We start from the raw sequence: 17,729 nt of genomic DNA, 5'->3' as shown, positions 1-17,729 counted from the left end.
CTGGGCACCATCCCCTCCTTCTCGAAATGCTTTCTTCTCAGTGTCAGCAAAGCACCATTACCAACCTCCAAGAGAAAACGTCAGCCCTTTCTTTGCCCCTTGTTGGGGAGGAGACCCCACCTAGGGGTCCGGTGCTGGAGGGACCCCAGCAGCCAACCTTTGCCCCTCACTCACTCCTCCCCTGCGGGAGCGAGTGGCTCTCCTGTCCGGTAAGGTTAGGAGAAGGGATGGGGCGTGCTGGAGGCCTCCTTCTTCTCTTAAGTTGACTCTGCCCTGCTCCTGGGTGCTCCGATCTGCCAGGGACGGTCTCCCTGGGGGCCGCCAGCAACCGACCATGGCCTTTCTCATTTAGGGGATTAGCAAGTGCACTGGCCAGCAGACCTAGCAGGCCTGAGCCATACTCTCAGACTCCTGCATTGCTCTCAATCACACCGGGAAACAGGACGTCACAGAACTGACCTCCCAGGGCAGAGGTTATTAGATATACTTTAAAAGACGTCCAGCATTCAGAAGAGTGTTTCCCACAGAGAAAGCTCTTCAAAAATGTTAGATACCATCAGCATCATTATTGTAAACTTAGATGCAGAAAAGGGTGTAATATCAGTCCTGGCCAATCTCCCAGTCCCCACCCAAACCTCTCAGCTCCAAAGGCAGCTCAGCACGTAGATCAAACACGCGAGTAACTCATCCAAAGCAAAGTTTCCCCATTAAGAGCAGCATTGAATAAGCAAGCCCTGAAAACACCCCGTTTTGCTTCCTGCACTGTACCATGAACCCCTCCAAACCAATATGACTGCTGCTGATAAAGCCGAGAGCCCAAGGTTTCTGAAGAAACAGCTTTCCATTTCCTTGAAGCCTTGAAATTCAATCATTTAATCTGCAGTGAAGGTGAAAGAAAGCTGACTCAAAGCCCTTGTCATCTTCCTCTTAGTTCCTTCCTGCTCCTCCTCCCATCTTCTCCACCAAGTCCCAGACCACCCAGCCCTCCTTCTGAATAGCCCTAAATCATCCCCTTCTCCCACCGCAGCTGTCCCTGCTCACCTCCCCGGGCTGTTTATTATCAATTTCCCCCGCTTCCAGCCCACTCCTCTCTCTGCAGTCGGAAGCCTCTTTGATCGTGTCCTTCCCATCTTGGAAACCTCTGGCAGCTCCCGCAGCTCACAGAGGAAAGCCCAGCTCCTCAGATGCGTCCTTCCCAAGCTCCTGTCCTGGCGGTAAGTCTTGCTATGCTCCCTGCTCGCCCCCCAGTCAAGCACCCCAGGTCCAGACACACGAGCCCACTTCCTCGCCTCCATCGTGCTGTGAGCCTCCACACGTCCACCCAAGTTTTAACTCCTTGGACCATTAACATTTCCAAACCAGCAGACCAGTCAAGATTCTCAGTTACAAATGGCGTGCAGGACTCTGGTTAATGGCGACAGAAGGGCATTTTATTGGAAGGACATTGGGTGGGGCGGCAACAAACAGGTAGGCATGGAATCAGGCAGAGAGAGAAAGCAGCTCTGGGGGTCAGCAGGAAAGGTGGGATTCCTGGTGCTAGAGTTGCACTATAGTTCTGCAACCACGGGGGCAGACTGTGTGAAGGGCACATAGAGGAGATCAGAGGAGGGGGCAGGTCCCAGGCCCACACACCCACTGGCATGGTGAATGTGGCAACAATGGCGTGGGCTGCACCCTCTCTGCTGGCAACGCTGAGCAAAGCCTCCGATCATCCCTGCTTCCACCAAGGCAGGCAGGAGCAGAGATCTAGGGTCCACACCTTAGCTACCGTCCTGTGCTGGTGAGGCCAGCCTCCCACCAAGACTCCTGAGGAGGCAGGCAGCCAAAAAGGTTGCTGGGAAGGCAAAGAAAGGGTCCCCCCTGCCTGGATATTTGCACATACCTTTATCAGAGCAGTGCTGACATTTATTCATCCATGCATACATTCATTCATGCAGCAAATATTAACAAGGATCACGTGTGCTGGGGACACTGCAGAGAGCAAAGCAAACAGAAAGCCCTGCATCCATCCTGGCTGCCATTGACAGTCCCTTCAGGTCAAGTTTCCGGTCCCTTCATTGATGACCTCCGCCACGTTTGCCTGAAGTTTATCTTCTTAATGGAACTGCAGAAACAACATAGGAGAGGAACAAACGTCCTGCATCCTTTGCATCTCCTGCCAACGTTGCATCTTTGGCCCTGCAGAGAGCCCCCTGAATCTTGCTTCAGGTAAACCATAAAAGCCACTGTTATTGACCCTAACTCTAAATTCCCATGTATGTGACCTTTTTGCCTTCCTGAGATGATTCTTAGAGGCCCCAATCAGTTTCTCGTGTTTTTTCCATGGTTAGGCAACTTTCTTTCCTTGTTAGGTACCTATCCCTCAAAAATCCCAGCTCCCGGTGAAATGACACCGATGTTTGAGTCAATACCTGCTGTTCCTCACTGGAAGGAAAGTCGTCTGTAATTACACAGTCAGCATTGCGAAACTCCCAACTTTCCCGTGTGGCTCTCCCTTTCCAAGATGCACGGCTCCCCTCCAGGTACGCCTTTTGAAATCTCCTGGGCTGAAGATGAAAGAGCACACCCAGCCCTGCCCCTGCTGTCCTTCCTGGATCTCTGGAACCCTAAGTTTACATTTCCTTCCAGGTTTCTATCATCTCTACTTGCCTAGCAGCCCCACTATATGTGGCCACTTCCTGGGGGCAGTTCCTCTGGGAGATGAAGTCATTAACAAGGCAAGTCAAGAATTTGTCAGAAGCCTCCACAATCTAGTCTCCACGTAGCGGCAGACAGGGCCTTCCTAAAACATAAAGCAGATGGTGCCACCTCGCTGCTCAAAACTCTGAAAGCCCCTGCCCTTCCCACCAACCTCATCCTGTACCACTCTCATCCTGTTTCTTTCCGTTCCTTGAATCTGCTCAACTCCTTCGAGCCCCAGGGCCTGTGCACCTGCTCTCTCCTCTCCCCCTTGCTCAGCCAGCTTCTCCTACCTCCTTCGGGTCACAGGGTTTATTTCACTTGCCGCAGGAGGCCTCCTCTCTCCACTTTTCCCTCTGTAGGACCCCTCGGTTATTCTCCATCTCAATCCCTTGTTTCTTCATAACACCTAAGTCAACATACAATTATTAATCTGTTTACTCGCTTGGTTCTGATTTTTGCTTGCTTCCTGCTGCTCCAATGTCAGCTCCTGGAGGACAGGGATAATGTCTGTCTTGTTCACCACTGTGTCCCAGCACCTAATGCAGTGCCTGGCTCATGGGTGATGCCCAGTACACATGGGTGGGAAAGGAATTAATGCGGCCACGTGGTTTTGGTGAGCAGAGGATTTCAGCAGATGCCTGGGGAGATTGCCTTCCTCCTCGGCTCTGCCCATTTGGGGAGCTCCATCTGAAACCGGATGGGCTTTCTCCTGTGTAAGCTACAACAGCCCCATTCCTGTCCCTCTCTTATTCTTCACGTGGGCCCTCTTCATCCCACCCCTCAGATTCACGACCAGCCCGTTTAGGATGGGGCCCGCTTCAGGCTTAGTCTCACTCCACAAGTCGCAGGGGCCCTGTGAGGTTCTGGCCACTCTCCTATCTGTTTCTGCACATGAATCACTGGTTCCTGCCCCCTAACTTCTTTTCTCAGCTTTCCACTGCTGTCCTCTGCGGCAACCCAAATTATTGACTACTGGCAGCTTTGCTCCCTTCACTCAGCATGCAGCTTGAACATATTCAACTGCGTCCCATCAGTCCGTCCTCAGGCAAACATGGTTTCGTCCCTGGGCCTTGCATCCCACGTCTAGCCAAGAGCCTCTTATTCTGGTGTCTTAAGACATGCAAGTCCCAGGAGGTCAAAATCCAAATAACCAGCTGTGTGTCCCCCATCTCCTCTCTTGCCTGTGTCAGTGTGAGCAGGAAGCAGTTACAAAAACCCCCACCTCTGCCTCCTGGGCCTTTGGGGCTGGATGAGTGGCCCCTGGGTGGTCAGTGTCAGCTGGTGGGCAGCCGGGGAGCGACTCAAGGTGGACACTCCAGGCAGACAGCCCACCCCCACGGCGGCCTTAGAGCCTGTGAGCCCCATCACACCCGCCGCAAGGAGCACCAGCCCGTCACTGGCCTTTTTCCCCTGGAGACATTGCCCAGACCCTCGCCCTCCTGCAGATGTTGTTTCTCACTGGGGCTCCCTGTATGATCTCCAGGGGCACGCACCTTCCTGTCCTCCTTCCTTTAGGGGACAGGACTCGGGTTTTGCTGTCCCCGCCGCTGTACGTTGTTCTGCTGCGCTCTCGGCGAGAGGCTCAGGTTCTCCACGCCTGGGAAGTCTCACACCGCCATTGAGCTCCAGGAGCTGGAAGGCACTCTCCTTTCTCCCACCACATTTTCTTCCATCTGGTCCTAGGTTTTGAATTATCAGGAGTTTAGATGCTTGTTTCTTCCATTCATACTAGATTGAAGGGGATTGTTTCATTTCTACCAATCCATCAGCCTGAGGGCGGGGACCACGTCTGTCTCTGTAAAATAACAAAAACCACATCTGGACTTGATAGGGAGAGACTTCACCCCAAAGGACCACTGCAGGGGGAGGGGCTGCTGCACTGGAGGGAGGGGGTGCGGCAGTGGGAGGAGCCCTGACCTAGTCTGCAGGCACCTCGGGGGTCACGTCAAAGGGGGGTTTCTTTCATAGAGAGGAGAAAGCAGGTGTGGGGAGGTGGGGTGAAGGGGTGCTGTGGTCAGATAGCAGAGCTGAGAAAGCTTGATGCTGACGCAGCCTCTTTTCTGGAAGGCAGCCTTAAAAATTCAGGGGTCTGGAGGAAGAGGAGACACTTAACCCAAATTTGGTCAACAACCATCTCGCTCCGAGTGATCAGTGGGGACAAGCAGTTCAGCTAATTGTGTATGAGACAAAGAACGGGGAAGTGGTGGGTCCGTGTCCTGCCTTGTCACAGGTAAATGGGGGGGCACCCGTGAGTCTTACCTAAGTCACATGGGGGGAGAGAGGGGTTCTTTGCAGTGAGTTGTTTTCCAAAACACAAATGGGGGGCAGATTTCTTAAACTTTGCTGTTTTCTAGAAATGCGGGGCTTGGGTAACGTCGGTTCCCCCCACCCCATAACCCCAGCACTCCACACGGTGCCCGCACAGCAGAGACACTAAAGGTATTTGCTGAATGAATGAACAGACTATTTCTGGGACACTTCATCCTCTCTGAGAAGCCAAAACCTGGAGAGAGTTTCCCGAACCGGTTTGTCTTCTCTGTGGATGCTGTCACCAGCTTGGATTCGCTGCTCTCCTCAGACAGGAAGACAAGTAACCACACTCCTTGCTTGTCACTGGAACTGCCATTTTGGTGTCTTGGGAAGGCTGGGATTCCAAGAGGGATTCTGGCGTGCATTTCACCTGCTGGCCCGGCGTGGGCAGCCACTCCTGGGAGGTACAATGGTGATGATGATGATGGCGAAGGTGATGATGGTGATGATGACGATGAAGATGATGAAGACAAGATGACTCTCCCTGGCTTACGCCTGCAGAGCTAAACTGTAGGCTCAGGTTCATCCCTGCCCTGTCCCATCAGGGGGGAAGCTTTAAGCCACTTCCTTCTTACACTTTCACATTTTCTCCTACCCAGGAATCAAGGCTTGGCTTGGATCAGCAAATTGCAACCAGTTAGCATGGCTATGACAGCCTCCAAGCGGTGAATCACCCTGCAAATGGGAAGAAAATCCTACAAGGAAGAAAAGGATTCACATTTGTTTTGTTTAAACTTGTGGATCTCTGCAGTTGGGGAAAGGCCCTTATCTGTCTACAGATTCAGGAAGTGAGTATTCTGAGGCTTCTGGGGAGTATGCAAAAGGCCTAGAAAGAATTTTCCAAATGGCTCCAAGCTATGTTGTTGCATTGGATGCTTCTCTCCCCAAATTATTTATCATGTAATAAATCATATGATCAGATTAAAGTAGAGCATCATGCATTTTAATTAATTTAATTACTGAGTGTTTAAAAAGAAATTTGGTTTTATTGCACTCAAAACTGTACAGAAACTCAAACCTGGGGTTAATAGAATTTTATTCCATGGAAACATTGGCACATTTATTTAGGAAACACAGAAGGATCATTTAAAACAACATCAAATTACTGACATACAAATGAGGGCCTCTAAAATCATGACAAACATGCTTTTCTCTTACATAGATTGAATGTGAATGCTTTCCCTCTGATACTTCTTGCTCTGCAAGACTTTTTTTTTTTTTTACAACATGTATGTAGATCATTACATATTCCAAACTTGTGAGGTTGAAATAAATTATAGTTGACGTGACTGCCATTATTTAACAAAGGGTAAATCATTTAAGAGGAAGCACATCTTATTTCTACGTTTCCTAAAAAGTCCAGTGAATGGTGGGCTGGGACTCCCTGCCCTTCAAGATGCCTTCTCAGCATTGCACTTCCGTGGAAGTCTCTGGAATTCAGCTCCGGAACGAAGGGCTTCGGCCTTTGCGGGCTGGTTCTGGCACTAATGATGGGGTTTGTCTTCCCCTCTTGAATTGTGCATAAGAGAGAAGATAAAGGAGTGCAACTCCAGGCAGACAGCATGAACCTTCTGAAGTCCAGTCATCCATCAATTTCAATTGAACCTAAAACTGACACTTGCTCGTGGGTAGGAACATGATCAGTGCTTTATTGAGAATGTTTCCTTCTAAAAGTCCAGTGTCTGACAAAATTGCATCTTTAAACAGTCTCATCCCATCTCCGGAAGTACAAAGGTGATGACAATGTTTAACATTACCCAAGCCCCTTGTTTCTGGAAAACACCGATGTTTGAGAAATCTCCCACCCTTTGTGAGCACGAAAACAGCTCTCAGCAAAGAACCTCCCAACTGCTTGTGACTTAGAAAATACTCAGGTGACCCTGTTTACCTGTGACAAGGCAGGACACAGACCCCCCCACGTCCCCGTTCTTTGTCTCATACTTGATTAGCTGAACTGCTTGTCCTCATTAATCAGCGGAGCAAGATGCTTGTTGACCAAACCTTTAGGGTTAAGTGTCTCCTCTTCCTCCAGACCCCTGAATTTTAAGGCTGCCTTCCAGAAAAGAGGCTGCGTCAGCATCAAGCTTTCTCGGATCTCCTATCTGACCACAGCACCCCTTCACCCCACCTCCCCACACCTGCTTACTCCTCTCTATAAAAGAAACCCCCCTTTGACGTGACCCCCGAGGTGCCTGCAGACTAGGTCAGGGCTCCTCCCACTGCCGCACCTCCTCCCTCCAGTGCAGCAGCTCTTTCCCCCCTGCAGTGGTCCTTTGGGATGAAGCCTCTCCTTACCAAGTCTGGATTTCTTTTTTTATTTAACAGTAAGAAAACGTAATTTTATTATATGCATAAACAAATTAGGTCTAAATCACAGAAAATCATGTTAGATAAAAATAGAGTTATACCTACTGTAACATTAAAAATACTTTTTGTCTTTTTGCTCTTATGGGCTTTATAATTTTCATACTATTCAAAACATAACACTTTAAATTGGTAAAATATAAAGAAATGAAATCAAGGGAAGAAAGTATGGTTTTAATTAACTCGAAGTTGAAATCTGATTTTAGAAGGGGTGATTTGCAAACCGTTTGGAACAGGCCAATATCTCAGGTATTGACCAGTGCCCAACTCAGTGACGGGACTCTAGCAAATGACCAGCCGACCAGGTCACCATTCTCCTCCTGCAGGAAACACTCAATGAAAACACTCAATGCTAGAAATCTGCCAACAGTGAATAGTCCCCCAGGCAAGGGCAGGAAGTTCCAGAACCCGCAGTGCTCCAAGTGTCCAGGGGAGGGTGGTCGTCCACGGCCCCAGAGGCCAGTTTAGCCAGTAAGTCTTTTCTGCCGCAACCCTCTCCTTTAATGCTTCTCCCTCCCCTTCGCACTTTCTTCTCACCCATAAGCCAAACATACACAAGAAGACCCCAAAGCTGCTCGTTGCGGACACCACAAGGACCCGGCAAAAGCCCAAAAGGCTTTAGAATCCCTGCTAAGTACTGTGGGTCTGCTCTCACCCACAGACGCATTTTCTGGAAAGAGTAAATGCAAAATCAAACCAAGAGAGCATTATACCCTGTTCTTTCCTTTTAAAGTCAACCACAGGCCGATGGAGTTTTACAGTAAACGCCCTCTCCAAGTCCCCATTCTAGAACCGAAGGAGGGATGACTTCAGCCTAAAAGGGCTGTTTCAGAATAAATGTAAAATAAAAGTCAAAAGACCCTGAGTCATGAGGGATAATGCCACATCTAGCTGTCCCATGCAAATGCAAAAAGAACCAAGAGGGGGTTTATTCAGCTGTCAAGTGATGCCTTGCTGCCAAGAACCCCAAAGAGTACCCTTGGAGGCTCCCCCAAGCTGAGCAATCCCACTCCAGGGCAAAGCAGTGAACATGCAAGTCAAAATCTAGAGTTTGTGCAGAATGGTCTCCCAGGTTCATGTGCCTGTGCCCTCTCTGGACGGCCCTGGGAAAATTCTGCAAGGACTTGACTAGTACATGGGTAGGGGCTGCAGGGAAGCGGCTTGAAATCCACCTCTTTATGGCACGCTTTGTATTTTTGCATTCCTAAAGTGCATCTCTTTTTGGCAGAGAGAACATCAAATTTTGGGGTGGAAAGAGAGGGGAGCAAGTCCTGGAGGGACCCCTTCCCCTTACTTGGGGGAACTTGGAGCAGCAGCGGGAAAATTCCCTATACCAAGCTGTCTCTGACATGGGTTTTGGTGTCACATGGAGTGTGTCTGATCTAGAGGAAGAATCAAAAGCTAAATTGTCATTCAGCGCCAAAGCCCAATGTTGCTGTTCCCACGGGGGAGAGGAACACCATCTAAGGAATTGTGCTTCCAGATCACCCTCCTCCCCTAAGTTCTGTTTTCCTAAATCCAAGCACCTGTCCTGAAATGACTGTAGGAAATGTGGCTAGACAGGGCCAAGGGGAAAAGAGGGGTGCGATGGCAAAGGGAGGCCAGAGAGAGAGCAGGGGGCTCCCCAGTGTGCGGGAACCACAGGCTTCCACGGCTCAGTTCACCCTGCAGCGCCATCGAGGGGACTGGGAACATGTCCACGGGGACATTTCCTACATCGCAATCCTGGACAGCCCCAACTGCAGAGCCAGCTCCAAGACTTCCTGACTCATCCAGTTCGAGTCGCAGGCTGCATGGGCCCCTCCGGCCCACCAAAGAGCCGGGAAACTGGCTTCTGAGACTTCCTCAGAAGACAAACCTGTTTTTTAAACAAAGAGTATTGAGTCCTCAAGCAGGGAAACCCAGAGGTCAGCTATGGCCCCTTCCAAGTGACCTGCCAGGCCCAGGAGAGCCCCTTTAAAGAAGGGGGTGGGAGGGGGGGGGGACGTGGCATTTAATCAGCTTCCTCCTTCCTGCCTGCCACTGATTCTGTCTTTATTTAAATTTTATTTTGTGCACCATGAATTGTTTGCATTAATTTCGAATTTATAAAATATTGCATTCAAGTGTTATTTATCCTGTTTTTTTTTTTTTTTCTCCCCCGCTTCCTTAAATTTTGCGCCCACGTGCCTGGCCCTAGACCTACCCTGTACCACACCTGCTGTTTCCAGGTGCCCGGGATCCTGAGTTACATCTGGGGGCCTGGGGGAGCGGGAGGAGGGTTTGCTGATGTTTCCCGGCCGCATCTCCCCACCGAGCCCAGCCCGTGAACAGCGTCTGTCCGTCTGTCCTTCTCGGATTCCCAGGGGCGCCCCCAGATTACAAAAAAGTAAACAAAACCCAGGAAGTGGGCGCTGCGATAGGAACACCAGGATTTACACCAGATCTACCTCTGCTCGCCGGGCGTGCACGGAAGGCCCACGTTTGGGCGCGGAGCAAAAATAGACACGGGTTATCAATAATCCTGAACATTTCTTCCAAGCTCAAGCGCCACGAGAAGAAGGTGCCACCGCACAAGGGCTCCCTTGGAAAATTCTGAACGCGTAAAAATAACCTGCATAAAAGCGCGAAGACGCCTGGCTCAGGGGAAAGGCATGGGCCCCACGCCCGAGAGCCCGCTTCCTGCACGGCCCGCGCCGCCCCCGGACCCACCCGAGGCCGCCGCCCGCAGACCGCGCGAGGGCCGGCGCGGGTCCGCACCCACGTGGGCGGGCGCGCGCCGCTGACTCACCGCGCCGCGGGCCCGCGCCTTAAAAGGGCAACGGCTTCCTGCGGCCGCGGGTCCCGGCGCGCCGGGGGCCACCGCTGGTGGTGCTTTTTTAAGATCACACACCTCCCGGGCCCCGCCTGGAATGGTCCCCGGTGGGCAGGGAGGTCCCCGAGGCGGACGCCCCTCCGGCTGGAAGGAGGGGGTGCTCCGCGGCTGCTGCCCTCCCCACCCCCCGCGGGGGGCAACTGAGACCCGGGCGGCAAATGTCCCCAACGCCCACCTGCCTCGCCCCCCGCCTTTCCTCTGCGTCCTTGCTCAGAAGCGACCCCCGTTCCACTCCAGGGCTGATCCGCGCGTTTTAGGGTTTCCCGCCTTGTCGGGCCCTTTCCCTTCCCCGCGTCCTCCCCCTGTCTGGCTCAAGGGGTTCAGTCTGCAGATGTGCTCAGGCACCTACTCCTTCACCGCGTTCCCCGCCTTTAAAAACTCTCAGGCCTCAGATGATCACCCCCAACTTTCCTTTCCTTCACCGTCCACGTTCTCCAAAGCCTCGGCTGCGGGTGCTGACGCTGCCCCGCCACTCCCCTAAGCAGACTCTTTTGAACAAGGTGATATTTCTTTTGATAAAATTTCAAACATAAAGAAAAGGTGCAAGAATCTGACCGAGCACTGCCCCCACCCCTCCACCCAGATTCTCCACTTGTTAACCGTTCACCACACTTGCTTTATCATTCTCTGTCTCTCTGTCTCTCTCTCATGTACACGTATTTTTTCTAAAACATTAGTAAGTAAATTGCCATTGTCATGTCCCCTTGGCAATGTTAAAATTTACCCAAGCCCTGTGATCCTGGAAAACAGCAAGGGTTAAGAAATCCCCCCCACCCTCTGTGTTCAGGAAAACGGCTGTCAGCAAAGACGCCATCCCCATGTGGCTTAGACAAGACTCAGGGTGCCCATCCCCTTTACCTGTGACAAGGCAGGACACAGACCCCCCAGGTCCCCGTTCTTTGTCTCATACATGATTAGCTGAACTGCTTGTCCCCACTGATCAGTCGGAGCGAGATGCTTTTTGACCAAACCTGGGTTAAGCTTCTCCTCTTCCTCCAGACCCCTGAATTTTAAGGCTGCCTTCCAGAAAAGAGTCTGCGTCCGCATCAAGCATTCTCGGATCTCCTATCTGACCACAGCACCCCTTCACCCCACCTCCCCACACCTGCTTACTCCTCTCTATAAAAGAAACCCCCCTTGACGTGACCCCTGAGGTGCCCGCAGACCCTAGGTCAGGGCTCCTCCCACTGCCACACCCCCTCCCTCCAGTGCAGCAGCCCCTCCCCCTGCAGTAACCCTTTGGGATGAAGCGTCTCCTTACCAAGTCTGGATTTGGTTTTTAAGTGAAACACTTATCCCTAAATACTTCAGCATTTATATAGTATTTACTAGGTAAATTCAGTGTTTAGGGAAGAAAAGTGCATTAACTTACAAAATGCAGCACAGATATCAGAGTCCTTTAAGGATCTGGGGTGACATCTGAGCTGCCCAACCCAAGGGATACTGTTGGGGTCATCCTGCTAGAACTTTCTGCCCTTGGCCACTGACTCTCTCTCTCTCCTGATTCTCTCCTTTCGTGGGCTCTCTTTCCACCTGCCCTTTGGAGGTAGGTTTCTCCAGGGTCCTGCTTTCTCTCTTCTCATTTTATGGCCCCTCCCCGTAGGAAGCCATGGATTCTCACCCACGCCCAAGAAGCCCCTGACATTCGGCCTGCATCCTCTTCTTCTGAACTCCTGCCTCGAATTTCTGCTGCCTTCCCGGCACTGCTTACCTGAATTCCCCTCAGTCTTTCCACTCATCGGCGTAGATTGCATAAGAAAGATCTGAAGCCATTGCCCCTGCACTCCCCGGCCCCCAACACACCCCTCTTGCCCTCCCCTCCCCACTGCTCTCCAAGCTGGAAACTTCTCTCACCTTTGAATTCTAACCCCCTCCAGACTCTTATCCGGTTGTTAGTCACCATGACCTGCCCTCCTCCTTCCTGACTATCTAATCGCTCTTCTGTTCCTGTGAACTCTGCCTGGCTCAGGCCTCCATCCTCACTGGCTGCTCAGGGCCTTGTTGGTGCACTGCCTGCCTGGAGCCCCTGCCTGCCCAGGCTTTGTCTACACTGCCATGAGAATTGCCTTTTGATCTGATCACGTCCCTCTCTTGATTGAAATCACCATCTCCTAGATTCTTACCCTGGGGTCCAAAGAGTGGATTCTTGGGTCCCTGAAAATGTATTGAAATGGGGTGGGGGTGGAGGAAGCATTTTCTGGAGAAAGAATTTCTACCTTTCATCACATTTTTAAAAGAATATATAACCTCTTCCCCGAAAGAAAAGATAAGAGGAAATAGCTGGCCTACGTGATAAAGTTCAAAATTCCTTTTGGGATCCAAGACCATTTACTTTTGGCTTAAAACAGCTTTCCCAGCCCAGTTCTAGATGCCTGTATGTCCAGCCCAGTGTTTCCCAAACTCACTGCTCATGACCCGAGGCACTGGGTAAAAATTAAGATTCCTTGGCCCCTCTCCTGTGGCTGGGTAGGGGAGAGCCCCCAGAATCTGCATATTTAACAACAGGGGATTCTTATGGGGAAAGAGTGGGCTGGAATAAACCATGGGCCACCAACCCCACAGAATCTTGCATACAATGTAGCTCCCTCCCTCTGCTTGGGATTTGCACCCACCTCACCCCTTCGTTGATAAATTCTTACTTATCCTTCAGTGTACAGTTGAAACACCAGCACCTTGGCCAAAGTCTTTCCTGACAAGTTTTGATTAGGGAGGTAAAGTCTGAGCTGCTGTAACAAAAAAGCCCCTCAATGCAATGGCTCCCCCATTCCTGTAACAGCCCTGGGGATGTAGGCTAGCAAAGAATTACCCTTCTGGTGGCTCCACCATTGCAGGGCCTGTACCCCTCTCGTGGTTGAAGCTAGGTCCCTGCCACGTCTGTTTCCAGCTCAGGGAAGGTGAAAAAGGGAAAGTGAAGGGATTCACGCCATATGGGAATTTGCACACTTTGCCGGACCTTGCTCTAGAACTCACATTGGTGAGAACTTGGTCAGAGGGTCCTGCTAGCTGCAAGGGAGGCTGGGAACTGTAGATTCCAGCAGGGTGGTCCCACACCCTTCTCCCACAGCAGCCCGCCCAGCAGAGATGACTGTTGTCTATGGTGTGGGGAGGGGAAATGAATATTTATGGGGCATTTACGGTGTGGGAGGCATTATGAGGAGCATTTTCTTTCATCATCCCTTATGTTCACAAGCATTTTACCAGCGCTGAGGCGGGGCAAGGAAAGGGCCAAGGTGCAGTTCAAACCGAAGCCTCCCTCCCGGCTTCCTCCACCGCCCGCTCTGCTGTCCTCTCACTAGTGACACCAATTTAGTTTATTGTTTCACGTCTGCCTCCCCACTGCACGTGTGCTTCACAAATGTTACACTAACTGGAGGAACCAGCGCGGGATTACTAGATTAGGGACGAGCCACCTCTCTGGGTCACCAATCAATATACAGCGACGCTGTGGCCAGTACTTTGCAGGAGAGGATGTGGTGCCAAGAGAACATGGAAAGGGGCTTTGACCTGCCAGGGAGGTCCAGGAAGGCTTTGAGGAGGCACCGAGGAGCTGAGAAAGGAAGAAAGGCACGTGGGAGATAAGAAGGCGAAGGGAATGGGGTGGGGGGGTAGAGAGCCCGGCCAGCAAAGTGAAGAGCATGTGCAGTGCCTCCTGGAGGAGCGGGGGACCTTCCAGGAACTTTATTGTGCAGACAGCAGGGAAGATAAAATGGGGACAAGCGTGGGTGGGTTCATTTGTTTGCAGTGGGAAGACGGAGTCCCCGTGTGATCTCTGGGTCATCTGTGAAGGTGAGAGAACAGGACAGAGGTTTGGTGAATGGAGATAAGCATTTTAAAGGCACTTTAAAAAGCACCTCCCAGACTGTCCCTTGCTTTAGGGAAGCCAAAGTGGCTAAAAATGCACATTTGACCTGGAGAGGGCAAGTTTTGTTGGAAGCCAGTGATTTAGATTGATAATCCGAGTTCTTACAAAATCTCCCCACGAGCCCCAAAGCAGTCATATAAAATCAGTCTAGCATTTGTAAGCACCCATGCCACTGATAAGATTCCTGAAAGAATTCCGCAGAGGAAAGGAGAACAGTCCTTTATTCAGTTATCATTTTATTCTGGTGAAAATTCCAGGGCAGTCCAATGTTTGCCTAAAGCTGCTGAAAAGTGAATTCAAAGGAGAGCTTCCATGTGTCCAGATTCAGATCTCCTACTAAATTATTATCTTTCTTAAAATGGCTCAATTTGCTAATGAGAATGAATTGCCCACTAGAATGTAGATGACTTCCTCCTGCAATTTTTTTTTTTCCAAATGCATTGGAGAACCTAGAAGAAGTAAGGAAGGCCTGGCTAAGTCTGAAGCTTCGAGATTAGAGACGAGAGTATGTAGTCAATGGGATATTTAAAAGGTAGCTTAAATGTGCATAGGGAGAGGAAAGGAAGATTCTGGAATGGCTCTCAGATTTGGCTGCGTGGTGGTGGAACCAACTAAGTTAGGGAATCCAGTTCAGTGAGCTGGAACAAAGGGGAGGAGGCAGTTGTGTTTGGGGCCAGGAGGAGGCCATGGAACACATGGGCTTGGACCCAGAGAGGAAGGGGGGTGAGGATGAAGAACAATAAATAGATGTTTTCCACGAGAAACCGAAGGTCTTCAACAACCCCTTCCATACCTCACCTCTATCTTCATCCTGTGCCATCTTTCCCGGGCAGCTGACACTGCTGATTCCGTTCTCAAGAAGCTCCCTCTTCCTGGAGTCCATTCTTGACCTTTTCTTCCTCTGCATTCATTTTTTTTTCCTTTTTTTTAAATCATATTTTTTTATTGTGGAATATAACATATATAACATAGAAGTCATAGCTTTCCAAGTGCAATTTAACAAGTAGTTAGCAAATTTCAAAGAATATTATGGGTCACGGTTCCACAGTTTCAATTACTTCCTTATTGTGAAATATAACATATATACGAAAAGATAGTATCTTTCAAAGTATGATTTAACAATTAGTTATATAGGAAATTTCTAAAAATGTTATGAGTTACAGCACCAGAGTTTCAGTTATTTCCTTATTGTGAAATATAACATATATACAAAAAGATGATAACTTTCAAATTACAAATTAAAAAGTAGCTAACAGGACAAATTTCAGAGAGTGCTATGGGTTATGTTTCCACCATTTCAATTCTATCTTTCTAGCTATTCTAATACCCTAGCAACTAACAAAAAGAAAATTATATATAGAGAGATTCAGTATTTATAATCCTTTGTTAAATTCCATCTTGCCTGTTGCTACCCCTTCCTCTAGTTTAATCACTTTCCCAAACTTTGGGGATGTCTAAGCAGTGACCACCCTAACTTGTTCTGTTAAAAAGGGGTGTCGATTTTATGCAAGAAGGGGACACATCTGGTTGATGTTCTTGAAGAGGCTATTGCCTCTGGGTTTTGAGACTTAGCTGTCACAGGAGTTCGCTGAAGGATTTAAGTTTCTGAAGAATGAACTTAGCGAGTAAAACTTTTATAGAGTCTCAGTTAGGGATCTAAGCATTTTTTAGGGTTTTGGGACTATTGTTCCTTTTTGTTTTGAAAATTACTTAAAAATAAATATTCCACCCCAGGTAGTCCATTATTGCTGTAGAGGAAAAAAAAAAAAACCCCAGAAAATTAAGATAATTAAAAAGAAAAATTAAACTTACAAAGCACTTTGGTGTTCATCCTTCCAATTCACACTCACGCTTCGGTTGTCACCTGCTGCCTGGGTTGGGAACCCTCCCCTGTATACACACTCTCAGAGTAGGCTCTACCTCTCTGAGGAAGCATTTATCACAATTAAAATTAAATAATTATCTGTATCATTATTTCTCTAAAAAGCTGAATCGTTTAATGGATGCATTCATGTAAATGGATTTTTAACCAAAATGAGATCAAATGGCAGATAAAGTTTTATGTCTTCTTCTTTTATTAAGATATCATAAATGACCTATTTTTTTGAAAGCTATAATTACTTATGATTATTAAATAAAGGAGTTACGGTTGATATCATGAACGATCTTAACTTGCCCACGTCAGTTAGCATAAACCATAGGGCTGACTGGACGCTACCTACTATTATATTCAACCACATGGCTGAGCCAATGTTTATTTCAATTCCTTATTACAGGATGGTTAAGGCATTTTCAGTTTCTCAAATCTGCTTCAGACATTGTTATTTACAAATCTTTGCCTGCTTGTTATCTTCTAAAGCTGGAATTGCTGGGTCAAAGAAAAGGTCAAATTTCAGCTTTAGATGGATGTTGACAAATTGTCTTCCAAAAAGTCTACCACATTACACTTCTACCTTTTTGCTTTATTAAAAGCTCTTTTATTCCTTTTACAAAAACAATGCGTATTAACTGTAGGTGATTTAGAGAAAGCAGCAAAGCAAACAAAGGAAATGTGAAGCACCTACAATTCCAGCCTGCAGCTTTCTGACCCCTGTTAGGTGAAGTCTCCCTGTGTTTTATCTACGCAGACATCCTTGGGAGCCATACCTGGGCCTGAGTCCCAGGTTTGCCACTTACTGGCTGTGTGGCCTTAGGCAAGTTACTTAATGTCTCTAAGCTTCTGTTTTCTAATCTATAAACTGAAGATGATGACAGTAGGTTGTCACAAGGATGCATGTCAAGTGTTCAGTTCAGTAGCTAGCACATTCCAAACTCCCAAGCCATGCTCCTGAAACTCATTTTATACCTTGCTTTCTTATCCCACCTTCTCTTTGTGGCAAGTCCACGCTTGCTGCACCTGCCTTTTAAAGGAAACTCAGGCTGTTATTCCCATCCTGGACTGTCAGTACCACCAATGGATGTTTTGCTGGCCTCAGATTTCCATTTGGTCCAAGCCAAACTAGTCACAAGTTCCCCCCACCTCTCACCCCACCTGCCCCTATCTTAGTCACCACCATCCCGTCCTCTGAGGCGCCCAGGCAGAAACCACTGTGGACACCTCCCTTTCTCTTCCACAGTTACCTGGGTTTCAGGCCAGTCTGTTGTTCTACTCTGTAGGGTGTGGCTGGGGTTTAAATCCCCACTCCCCTGCTCATGAATGCTGCAACAGTCCCCAGTCGCCTCCCTCCTCTGACCCTCAGTTTCTTCCTCGGTAACAGGGGCTGGTACCGGTGCCGCTGCTTAGGGCTGTGGCTCTGATGGCAAAATGAGATAACCCACGTGAGTGCCAGCATCACACCTGTCACAAGGTAAGCTCTCAGACAGGAGCCGTGAGTAGACTGATCACCGTGGCTCCTGCGTTTGGGCTCGCTTGGCCTTGGCCTGCATTCAAGCCCCCTCCCAGCTCGCCCACAGCGCGGAAACAGCCTCCCAAGCAGTCCCCACCCTCAACCCACCCTGCCCGTGCATGACTTTCCATTGCCCAGCTCTGGGCACTTGCAGACCCTTGAGGCTCTCCAGCACCCACAAACTACAAGCCTGAAGTTGGCATGAGCCTGGCTTGCACTGTCCCCGAGTCCGGCTCCAGGGTGTCTTCCCAGGCTGGGTGCCCACCCCACC

At 49.4% G+C, this 17,729-nt stretch overlaps 1 long non-coding RNA gene across 4 annotated transcripts; it reads right to left on the bottom strand.

Annotated features, from left to right (window-relative positions):
- Positions 1 to 1,419: 1,419 nt before the first annotated feature.
- LOC119528008 lies at positions 1,420 to 11,295 on the bottom strand. 4 transcript variants are annotated; one of them, XR_005215537.1, is made up of 5 exons: positions 9,786 to 10,087; positions 4,176 to 4,477; positions 2,973 to 3,088; positions 2,412 to 2,782; positions 1,420 to 2,104 (listed from the first exon to the last, which is right to left on the bottom strand). It is a non-coding gene; the product is annotated as an uncharacterized LOC119528008 (long non-coding RNA). The 4 variants fall into 4 exon arrangements; XR_005215536.1 differs by lacking the exons at positions 2,412 to 2,782; positions 2,973 to 3,088; positions 9,786 to 10,087 and adding an exon at positions 11,182 to 11,295; XR_005215534.1 differs by lacking the exons at positions 2,412 to 2,782; positions 2,973 to 3,088.
- Between the last annotated feature and the right edge of the window lie 6,434 nt (positions 11,296 to 17,729).

This window comes from Choloepus didactylus, chromosome 2, assembly GCF_015220235.1.
Source record: "Choloepus didactylus isolate mChoDid1 chromosome 2, mChoDid1.pri, whole genome shotgun sequence".
NCBI lineage: Eukaryota > Metazoa > Chordata > Mammalia > Pilosa > Megalonychidae > Choloepus > Choloepus didactylus.
Note: the sequence above shows the minus strand (reverse complement) of the source record. Positions and strands in the feature narration are given on the sequence as shown.